The following is a 12531-nucleotide window of genomic DNA, read 5'->3' on the forward strand; positions in this document are numbered from 1 at the left end:
GTAATTGCATTAACAGAAAATCACAATATTCTAATTTTCTGACAGTCCTGTATATCAAATCTACAGAAACCTTATTTGTTCAACTACCGCTATTTAATTGTTGCTGTCTTCTGCATACATTGTATACCACCCATTCATTTATTTATTTTCAACAACTTCGCACTACCACTCTGATCATACTCCTTCCCTCATAGTTTCCAGGGAAACTGTGAACGGTCATCAAAAGCTGAAAGCGTGAGATGTAAATCAAGTCTTTCAGCCCGCTTCGCGCTCAAGAAGGAGTATCAGCGCCTCTTCATCGTGGACAGCGAGACCAAACACTTTAGAAAAACATTTCTCAAGTCAAGAACTATAGAAATGATCCCTGAAAGTATAGTCTTAACGGATCACTCCGCGTCCCACCTTCTAGTATGACGAGACCGACTTCCACAGTCACGGTGCAGACTAACGTGAACTACAAGACTCATTACAATGATATTATACACATACAAGTAAAATAAACTCTCCACTAAACCGGATAAAAACAAATTATATAACATATACATGCATATGCATTAGCCGATAGACAATATACACTTTAAAATAAGTTATAATTGTAGATATCTGAAATACCCATCATGCTTTTCGGCGACACGGACGTCTCCTGTGAATTTCATTGGTTACTTTGATGTCACGTGACAGCCCGTTAGCCTTTGATGATAACAAGTGAAGAATAACTCGTAATTTACGGCCGAAGGATTAAACAATAATTAAGAAATGCAGTTTAGCTGATCAATTATATTATAACTATTAATCGAGTCATAGATGAAAATGATATAAAGTAGTAACTACAACTAAAATGCATTTTTTATTTTTTACCGAAAGAAGAGATTCCGTCTATTTTAGGCGTCCGACTCCAAGCGGGATCATTCATTAGTTCCGTATTTTACGCTCACAATCTTGAGAAAAGCCTCTAAAATTATAAAAAAAGATAGATGCATAGATGCATGCATACACACACACACACACACACATAATATATATATATATATATATATTTTTTTTTTACATATACATATATATTATATATATTTATACATACACACACAGATATGCATATAAACACTCCTGCCTAAATAGATACACACCCATACACACACGCTTATAGTTTGTATATGTGTGTACGCGCAGGCATGCATACATCCATACATATACACATGCATATACCTACATACAAGCATACCCATAAACACACATTTTTAATATGTACATCAATATACATACACAAATACAAACATATACACAAGTAGAGTTATAGAATTAATAATAATGATTTCAATGGTTATTCTTGCAGTAACAACGGTAGTTTCTATCATTGTTGGTTACTGCCACCAGCATCCTCATTAAATCAGGCTGTCCCACCCTGCTAACCACCCCCCCATCACAGTTGACCTTTTTTTTCCTTTTTCCTCCTTTCCTTCTTTTTCTATTTTTTTGTCTCCTCAATGTTAATTTCAAATAGATCTCTGTGGGTTAAATTAATGTGTGCATTAAAATCAGAAGGTTGGACAGGCGGGGTGGATAACCCCTGCATGCCCCAACCCTCTATAAATAAAATGTATGTTTTATTAATATTTTCCCTTCTCTCCATCATGTTAATTTCTTGGTTGATATTAGTGTTTTGAGTGAGTGCATTAAAAGGGGGATCTTTGCCAGCCTTCCATGTTCATGTATTTATATTGATGTGGATCCATGAGGCGGGGTTGGGGGGGTGAGTCAGAGTTAATGGACATGGCAGAGTTAATGGATATGCCCCCCCTCCACCAGGAACCCCCCCTGCACCGAAGGCCCCAGGGCGCAGTGTGGACCCACTGTGGAAATGTATATTATTAAAGTTTGATCCTGTGCAGTATAAAAAGCTTTGTTAAAGTTGTAAAAAATGAGGCTGTGATTAATATACTTTATTTTGTTATAAGAATGTGTTTTGTAGGTACCACTGAGAAAATACCAGTTCTTGTTCATGGTTAGGTGATGCAAAGATTAAGTTTGATTTACTTGCCGGTATCATTGAAGGATATTTGCATTTGTTGATCAGGGAAGAACCAGTGGCGGTACCGAGAGCAAGAAAGCTGAAATGTTTGAGTTCTGTCTTTACAGATTAATCCAGTTTACTCTTCACACACTGGAGCCTGTCCTTTTATTCCATCCACCCGTGTAACATAGAACCTGACTTTTTATATACATATATATTAGTAATGTGCGGATCAATACTGAAATATCCATACTTCCGATGCCAGATCTGTATGCTCTAAAATTGATTCTCAAATGAAAATATTGATACTTTTGATACTTCAGTGACTAAATTCAGATTTTGTGTAAATGACACCCTGCTGGTAGGAACTACTTTTTTTTCCATTTTTCATTTTTATAGTAGTTATTTTTGTTGATTATTCTCTTATTTATTTTAACTGTTTTATTATTTTACTTAGGATCTTTTTTTACTGATGGAAACACCTTTTTCAAACACTCTGGTTTTCTGTTGTTGTAATAGCTCGGCTATAAGGTGAATGAATGAGGCTGCTACCTCAGTACTTCTGACTTTAAAATAAATAGCAAAATAAGTGACTGATGTCTTGTATCCTTAAGATATCTAAAATACACCAATTGTTATAGACTACGTTCACACTGCAGTTCCCGAGTGACCCAAATCCGATTTTTTGCTCATATGTGACTCAGATCTGATTTGTTTATGACAGTGTGAACAGCACAAGTCACATGGAATCTGATCTTTTCATATCAGATTCAGGTCGCTTCCATTTGTGGTTCTAAATCGGATACAGGTCTGATGTTTTGCAATGCGACCTCAGTGTGAACATCCAGGTCGGAATTAATGCGACTTTGACGTCACTTGAGAGCGACCGTTGTCATAATACTGCGCTGGCGGGGGCGGGAGTCACTCGGAAGCAAGCGGAAAAGGTCAAGACAAACATGGAGGATAGCGGCGATGGAGCTAATCAGTGGAGGGACAGTGAGGTCTTTATAAGTATTTGGGGGGGCACTACTATACAAGCTAAATTAGAGGGGTCTTATCGTAACCGGTCCGTATTTGAGAGCATATCAAAAGAAATGTGCGTGCGCGGCTACAGAAGGACGCAGAGGCTCCACAAAAAGCCATTATTAAAAATGCGGCTTTCTTTCTCCTCCTTCTACTCTACATTAACACTTGCTCACAGTTTCGTCGGCTTCCACCACACAACAACTTCAAAATATACCCATGTACGCTCACTTCTGTTGCCTCCATGTTTACCGCCGTATGACGGCGTGCTGCGTGTGACGTCTTTGTTATTGTTCCTCTGCGCATGCGGGTCAGTTCAGGGCCACGATGCGTTCACACTCGAGTCTGATATAGGACACATTTTAAAAGATAATGTGAACAGCCACACAAAAAAATCGGATATGGGAAAAAATCGGAATTGAGCATTAAGGCCTGCAGTGTGAACGTAGTCTACTGGGCACATTAAGTGGTGTGACACAATGTATCGGTGTGACTCGGTATCGCCGATAGCAGGCTGACTTTTACTCGATATCAGATAGGAGAGGAAATCGGTGGTATTTAAAATCGATACTATATAGTTGACTAGGACAGTGTTTCCCAACCCTGGTCCTCGAGGCAACACTGTCCTGCATGTTTAGATGTTTCCCCTTCATCATCACACTTGATTCTAATTAATGGTCTTAATTAGCTTGTCATCAAGGTCTGCACAACTCTGTTGATGACACAGCCACTTGTATCACGGTGTGCTGAAGCAGGGAAACATCTATGCAGGACAGTGTGCCTCGAGGACCAGGGCTGGGAAACACTGGACTAGGACATAACGTTCATTCATACTGGTATGACTACTCTATTAATTATTTGTTTTAATTTATTTTCAACAACTTCGCACTACCACTCTGATCATACCTCTTCCCTCATAGTTTCCAGGGAAACTGTGAACGGTCATCAAAAGCTGAAAGCGTGAGATCTAAATCAAGTCTTTCAGCCCGCTTAGCGCTCAAGAAGGAGTATCAACACATCTTCATCGTGGACAGCGAGACCAAACACTTTAGAAACACATTTCTCAAGTCAAGAACTATAGAAATGATCCCTGAAAGTATAGTCTTAACGAATCACTCCGCGTCCCACCTTCTAGTATGACGAGACCGACTTCCACAGTCACGGTGCAGACTAACGAGAACTACAAGACTCATTACAATGAAATTAATATACACATACAAGTAAAATAAACTCTCCACTAAACCGGATAAAAACAAATTATATAACATATACATGCATATGCATTAGCTGATAGACAATATACACTTTTAAACAAGTTATAATTGTAGATATCTGAAATACCCATCATGCTTTTCGGCGACAGGGACCTCTCCTGTGAATTTCATTGGTTACTTTGATGTCACGTGACAGCCCGTTAGACTCTGATAATAACAAGTGAGGAATAACTCCTAATGGCTGGGTTTCCCAGATCCAACCTCTCTTAAGGATTTAAAGCGACACTACGTAACTTTTCCACCTTAATATCATATTTCCAGAGTCATTGTGATGGTACATCAACTTCCAACAGGTTTAATGACACCTCTGTCATCATCTGAGGGGGTCTGTATCGCTTTCACTGGCACTATGTAACTTTGAGGAGCATGGTAGGAACCCTGCCACACTAAAAAACTACAAATTTTACGGCTTTGACTGCTTTACGGCACATACGTCACTTCCCCCTCCTTCCCGATTCGTAGTCGAGACGAAAATGGGCGGGGCTTGGAGCGCAGAGGCTGAGCTCAGCAGAAGCTGGTGTTGAGCTAAACGAGGAGCTGGTATCATGGCCGAAGCAGCGGAAAAAAACGAAGAAAATAAAAGTTTTAACGGAGCGGAGGAGGCGAAAAAAAGAAAGCGGGAGAGTAACAAGCTAAATGCCCGGTGGAGAATAAACATTGGCCCGGCGTTCACTCACTACAAGCCCTTGTAGCCGTCGTCTTGGACAAGAGATGGTTGAAGGATGTAAAGACGTTCATCACCTCCAGGTATGCACTTTTGTCAACACCTATGTCAGTGTGTTTTACAAAAACAATTATCCTAAATGTTGGTGGTGGTCGGAGGGGCCGTTAGGCGCGATATGGCAGCCACGCTTCTGTCAGTCTGCCCCAGGGCAGCTGTGGCTACAGATGTAGTTTACCACCACCTGTGAGGATGTGTATGAATGAATGATTTCTGTAAAAAGCGCTCTGGGTGCCTAGAAGGGCGCTATATAAATCCAAGTCATCATTATTATTATTATTATTTATCCTGAAACAGAGGTGGAAAAAGTACAAAAATATTGTACTTAAGTAAAAGTACAATTTTTCTGCTTGAAAATTACTTAAGTAAAAGTAAAAAGTACCCATTAAGAAAATTACTTAAGTAAAAGTATAAAAGTACCTCAAATTAAATATAATAAAGTACCAAAAGTACATGGTGTAAAATGTACTTAAGTACAAAAGTAAAAAGTACAAAGTACAAAGTACAAAATTCAAAGTACAAAATTATTTTCAAAAGGATTGCAAAGAAATGAAGAATCCAAGAATTTGCTTACAACTCTAAATAATGGTGATATTATTCTGACCCCTTTAGCGTTTCTTTCCATTAACCCATTTTAATTTCGTCGGCTTGAGCGTCGGCTGCCGCTCAAGGCTGATTTATGGTTCCGCGTTACACCAACGCAGAGCCTACGGCGTAGGGTACGCGGCGACACGCACCGTACGGTGCGCTTCGCCGCGTACCCTACGCCGTAACTTACGTCGATTTAACGCGGAACCATAATTCAGGCTTCAGTCTTCATCGGTACTCGACGCGGCGGTTCCTCCGGCCTTTCCGGCCCGCCTCTGCGGCGCAACTCTCCCGGGGGCTGCGGCTCCTTCTCGGGGAGGCCGAGTCTCCCCGTCTGCCCCAGGTGTCTCGCATGGATCTATAATATTAACGGTATTAAAGGTGTCTCGTCACGGACCCGCCACCGGGCAATCACGGGCAATTCACTCGCCCCCCTTCCTTCCCGTCCGCCTTATCGACGCACACCTACGCCGTAGGCTACGGCGTAGGGTGTGCGTCGCCGCGTACCTTACGCCGTAGCTCTGCGCCGGTGTAACGTGGAACCATAAATCAGCCCCCGCTGTGCTGTTCTCATGGCTTTAATTTGTAGCGAGTAACGACGTGTCCAATTTTAAATGTAGCGGATTAAAAGTAAGATTTTTTCCTTGAAAATGTAACGAAGTAAAAGTAAAAGTACAGAAAAATGAAAGTATCAATAAAAGTACAAATTCTCAAAAATCTTACTTAAGTACAATAACGAAGTACTTGTACTTCGTTACTTTACACCACTGTCCTGAAACTACTACAGCTGCTGTAAGTGTTGCTACTGTATCAAATGTCAATATCTATGTAAACCTTTTGACTCTTCAAGTCTGTATACAGATACCTATACACTGATGGTAAAAGCAACACATTTGTAGATATAGTAAAATATAGCCAGAAAAATGAAATATATAGGCAAAGTATACACTTCCAGATAAAAGGAATACCATATAAGCATATAAAATAAATCTATTTTGTTGGAATTATATTAAAATAATAACAACGGTAGTAAAAGAAACCTTATATGGTGTTTATAATGTGTCGTTTTATCTTGTGAGTGTATAAATATATACATTTCTCTAATTTTTCTATAGCTATACATTAATTGCTTTTACTGTCTGCGTAATTACAGTGACTTCAACAAAGAAAAAAATTCAAACTTGTGATCAACAAAATATGTTGAATGATTCATAGGTCAGTAATTATCAGAAAGACATAATGTTTTTGTATCTTTATTCTCACACTCTGCAGGACTACATCAGATCTGGAAAACTTCAGAATCACATCCTCATGCAGGGAAGGGTTCTCCTACTCCAGCAGTGAATCAGGGAAGGTTTTCCTACACTCCAGCAGTGAATCGCACGCGGACTCTCCCAGCACGAAACATGGATGGACACAAGATGCTACTGCTACTATAGTCATTGTATTTATTTACAGTAACTTCTTACACTGTTTCATAGTTCAGTTTTTATTATCAGTTCATTATTTTTAGTTTATTTTTCTACTACTCTATTTACACTTGTTTACTTTATTCACAGTAATTTATCCTGTCATACAGTTGTTATTCATTACTGCTACTGTGATACATATTACTTATTGTTTATAATAAGTATGTATGGGATAACTGCTGTCACTATGCAAATGACAAAGTTCAAGAATTGTTCTATTTTCTGAAAGGTGTGTAAATAAAAGTCTGTCTTGTTTTGCACAAATGTCTTTATTTTAAACACACACAAAAACAACTGTACAGGAAAAAATGGAACAAAAAAAAAAACAATATCAAAATATTTGCAGTAATCCTCATAAAGGTTCCATTCTACAGAAGACGGCGAGCCCTGAAACCAGTCAGTGTACTGTCCCATTGGGTCTGGAAAGGTGTCTCTTATTTTCCAAACATCATGCTGCCAGAGCACAAACTGGCGATATGTATATATATGCATATATATATATGATATATATGCTGCGTGTTGGTTCTGTCTTTGTGGGGGTTCAAACTCTGATGAGGTAGAGGTAAAGGTGTTCTCAGGAACAGCAGATTCCTGATAAAACAAGAGACATAATTGTTATGATACAAATGTAAATGTAGAGTTCTATGTTCAATAAGAATCAAAATTAGAATGTTTTCACATATTCGTCTTGGGTTTTGGTAATTCTAAAATTACTGACAATATCAACAACAGACAGAAAAATAATAGTGATCATAAAAATGTGTAATTCGCAATGAGGAAGCTTTATAAAATAATAATACAATTGAATAGAATAACAGCACTAGAGGAAATAATGCAATGCAAAGAAAATGTATAGAACATTTCTAGTATTTTTCCTGAGAGCTGTAAAATTGTGCAGGGCTGATCTGCAAAATATAAGGAATGGGCATTCAGTTATTCACAGGTTATAAAGTATTTTTTCATTTTGTCAGTAAGTATGTTGGACTACTAATTTATGACGAAATCCTTCTAAAAAACGTGACAGGAAAAAGGTGCAGAGCGTATGAGTTTGTAAGGCGCATTATCTCGCTGAAAACCAAGTTGAACTTAGTGTTTTTCAACATCGTCATATTATATTGTTTAACCAAAAATAGATACATTACCTCTTCGCTATCCATCCTGCAAACGACCGCTGAAAACAAAAGTAGTTTTGAAAGTCTGTCCCGCCTTCTCTCATCAAAACAAATGCAGCGACCAGATCCATGGCAGCGACGGGGAAGGGAGTTTTCCGGCAGTACGCGCTGGTGCTCATGGGAAATGGAGTGTTCTTTCTGGTAAAGCACTACCGATTTTTGTCCAAAGGAGGCGCCAAACTCAACAAAGCTGAAAGTTCCGTTGTGCTGCTTTAAGAGAGGTTCAAAGAAGGTTTGAACTAAGAGAGAACCCTAAGATATGGGTGTTTCCCAGATGACTTCTTAACACCGTCCTTTAGTTTCGCTCTTTCAGAAGCTCTTTGGAGCAGCTGTCCGGTTCTGAAACCAAATCAATCGATGCCAGGCAAATCGATCACCGATCACTATCAGCGCATTTTCACACGCAGCACTGCTACCTAACGCACTAATTCCCTGCTGCCTGTGCGTTATAATGAAAAATTAAGATGATAAATATAATTCAATTACCCTTTTTCATCCAAACGGTGCGTTACTCCGTTATTTCTGGCTACAATGAGGCTTTTTTTCCCCACACGCAGAAACCGGGAGGAAACGTGGTGGGCGTGTGTGTGCGTTCAAAAACATGAGCCAAGAGAAGGCGAGTTTCGCAAATCGCAACGCGGAATTACAGCAATCCCTGGTTTTTCGCAGGGGTTATGTTCCAAAAAGAACCCGTGATAAGTGAAATTCTTTTTACAATTATAGAGGGCTTCAGATTGCAGAGATCATCCCCGCCACGCACGTATTCCTGCTCTTCTGATGCTGCTGCATCCCGACTCTGTAGCGTCTTTTTATCCTAAACCCCGCGGTGCAGGTGGGTTTTTTCAAGAGAAGAAAATAGTTATGGGTCATTGTCTTCGCTCTTTTTTCTTCTGGGCAAAAAGATTCTTTAATATAAACCGACACCATTGATTATATTTGAGACTGTAATGAACGATTCATCAAAGGATCCCGTTGATCAGCTGCTGCTTCCCTGTCATCACATAGATGCGCTCGGGCTCGGGCTCGGGCAGGAGGATCGGTGTCCCGGCTGTCTGGACAGCCCGGTCCGACAGTACGTCCAGGGGACTGAAGTGCTGACGCACAAATGCGTTCATAAACAGTTCTGCTTCGCGCACGGCGACGCGGTTGATTTGCAGCGAGAACATGCTGTATAGCAGCCAAATCATCAAATAAATGATATTCATGATGATCGTTTTATTTGTGCGTAATGCATAAAGCATATACAGGAACACACTTGTTATTCCTTATTTTTCTTTTTTTTCCCCCCTTTGCTGTCACCAATAAATGCTAAACAATATAAATCTAAAGTATAAAATAGATCAAAACTTGTGCGGGGTGCATTGTTTTAATATCTCATTGCTTGGTGTAATATTGATTTGCCTGACGCGGCTGGATCTGTGAGTCTTTGTTCACTAAGATGGTTGTAAAGACTGGGTCAGCAGCATCTTTCATTTCCTTCTTAATGAAAGAGATACTTAAGCTAAGAGCGACTCTGGGAAACGCGATTTTCTTTCACAGGCTCCTTAAGAAGGTTTGAAAGAAGTCTTTCGCTGTTAAGAACTACTTAACTGATCTGGGAAACCCGGCCAATTTACGGCCGAAGGTTTAAACAATAATCAAGAAATGCAGTTTAGCTGATCAATGATATTATAACTATTAATCGAGCCATAGATGAAAATGATATAAAGTAGTAACTACAACTAAAATGCATTTTTTATTTTTTACCGAAAGAAGAGATTCCGTCTATTTTAGGTGCCCGACTCCAAGCGGAATAATTCATTAGTTCCGTATTTTACGAATAGATAGATAGATAGATAGATAGATAGATAGATAGATAGATAGATAGATAGATAGATAGATAGATAGATAGATAGATAGATAGATAGATAGATAGATAGATACACTCGTGGTGTCGAAAAAAGTTGAATTAAATCACATAAAAACAAATATACCATACATTATTTTAAGAGGGCAACTATTCCAGGGTTTTTATTTCCTTTTTAATCTTTGACGATACATGAAATTGCTCTGAGTTTTCAAAATGTTGGGCTGTTAATTTAACTGAAAGCAAAGACACCAAGATTGCAACCCTGCTTTTGGTCCTCTGTGGTGCTTATAATAAAAAACCTTGTTTACTCTTGTTTAGTCTGTCACCTGTGTGCACAACTGAGAAATTCTTTAACGGTCAGTGATTTTTGGTTGAATTGATAACATTACCTTTGATTGCAGATGCTTAGTTGCATAGTGTGAATTTAAGAAAGCAACCTTTAAATTTGAAACAACTTTTCCATCTGCATTTAAGGTCTGCTTCCTGATCACAAACCCAAACGTCCGTCATGTTCCAAAGAGACCAAAGCCCCAACTTAACAGGTGACGCATGCATCTGCACCTGTGTGTGTCTAAACAGTATGTACGTGCATATTCAGTGAGCTTAAAATGACTACTGACCCTTTTTAATCCCTGGTTGTTGCACAGGTACCTGACTCGCTGGTCTATTGATTCAGTAAAACCCATCTATAAAACTGGTCTGAAGTGGTGTAAGAGGCGCATGGCTGTTGGTCACCCAGCACTCAAGAACAATGTGCGTTACGGTGTGAAGTCCCTATACATCAAACACTGAAGGACACAAAACCTGACCTGGTACAACAGCTGGAGGAGGAGGGACCCATCACTCAAGAGAAATTGGGGGAGAGTTTCATGTTTTTCATTGATATCTAGAGTTTACCTGGACTTCTGTCATGCTGGCGTAGGAGGAGACGTAAAAGCTTCATCCATCTGTATTTATTCTAACTTTTGTTTATAAAGCTGCGTCAGACTTTTCATTAAACTTTCTCAGCTCCCCCCAGAACCCATCTATTCTAACTATGGGTCTTTAAAAAAAGCCCTTGAAGTGAAGTTGCTGACAACTTAATGTGAGCAACAACTGGGTCACTGTTACATTTTCAAAGTAGGTGGTATGTTTACTGTGTAAACACAATACAACACAGATGTTCAAATAAAATATCTGTTTATTCTGCCTCTCAAAATCTGTTTACTGTGTAAGATTTTGTGATACAGCTGAAAATGACAAGAATCTTATAGAATCTTAAAGTCGCTCGCTCAAAATATTATTCAACTTTAATCAGCAATGGTGAAGATAATCCCAGAACCTTATTCATCACTGTCAACCGCCTGCTCAACCCCACCAACTCAGTCCCTTCAGCTGCCTCTCCAGAGCTGTGCAACCGTTTTGCTGTCTTCTTTAAGACCAAGGTGGATGAAATCAAAGCCAACATAACACCTTGTGGGATCCCAGCCATCTGCCCTCCGCCCACCAGTGGCTCCACCCTGTCCAGCTTCACGGAGGTTACACCAGCTGCACTCCTGGACATCATCACCAAATCCAAGCCAACCAGCTGCTCCCTTGACCCTATACCCACTTCCTTGCTTAAAGTGTGCTCACCAACCCTGGCTCAATTTCTCACTACTCTTATCAATAAATCCGGACACCGGAACCTGCAGGTGGTCGTGGGTGGCTTGTAGCTTGCATAACGGAGCACAAGTCTTTCCCCGACCCTGCACCCCAACCTGGGACTTGCTGATTGGGCCGGAGCTTCGGGAGCTGCGTGCTGGCCTGCGGTCCCCACCCCTGGTCATCCCGTTGCTGCCCCCCCCTTCTCCTCCCTTTTCTCTCTTTTGTCCTGCAGGTGGCCATGGGTGGCTTGTAGCTTGCATTACGGAGCACAAGTCTTTTCCTGACCCTGCACCCCAACCTGGGACTTGCTGATTGGGCCGGAGCTTCGGGAGCTGTGTGCTGGCCTGCGGTCCCCACCCCCGGTCATCCCGTTGCTGCTTCCACCTGCCTGCTGTGCTGTTGCCGTCCCTGACCCACCAGTCTGGCCCTCGGCAGGAGGGTCCCCCCTGATGAGCCTGGTCCTGCTCAAGGTTTCTTCCCTCCTAAAGGGGAGTTTTTCCTTGCCACTGTTTGGCTTATGGTTTTTCTCCCACTAGGGGAGTTTTTACCTGCCATTGTTTATGTAATAACTGCTCGGGGGTCATGTTCTGGGTATGGGTCTCTGTAAAGCGTCTAGAGACAACTCTGTTGTATTAGACGCTATATAAATAAAATTGAATTGAATTGAATTGAAATCCCTGCATAGTGGAGAAGTGCCTGCCCTTTTGAAAACAGCAGCGGTCACCCCACTCTTAAAGAAACCAAAACTCGACCGAGAAGTTCTGTCAAATTACAGACCCATCTCAAACCTCCCATTTA

General features: G+C 40.5%; 2 non-coding genes across 2 annotated transcripts; both read right to left on the reverse strand.

The window, feature by feature from the left end:
• Positions 1–164: 164 nt before the first annotated feature.
• On the reverse strand, positions 165–380 carry LOC133420993 (small nucleolar RNA U3). The gene has a single exon (XR_009770684.1). It is a non-coding gene; the product is annotated as a small nucleolar RNA U3 (small nucleolar RNA).
• A 3544-nt stretch (positions 381–3924) lies between these two features.
• Positions 3925–4140, reverse strand: LOC133420994 (small nucleolar RNA U3). The gene has a single exon (XR_009770685.1). It is a non-coding gene; the product is annotated as a small nucleolar RNA U3 (small nucleolar RNA).
• Positions 4141–12531: the final 8391 nt, after the last annotated feature.

The sequence above is a fragment of the Cololabis saira genome, chromosome 20 (assembly GCF_033807715.1).
Source record: "Cololabis saira isolate AMF1-May2022 chromosome 20, fColSai1.1, whole genome shotgun sequence".
NCBI lineage: Eukaryota > Metazoa > Chordata > Actinopteri > Beloniformes > Belonidae > Cololabis > Cololabis saira.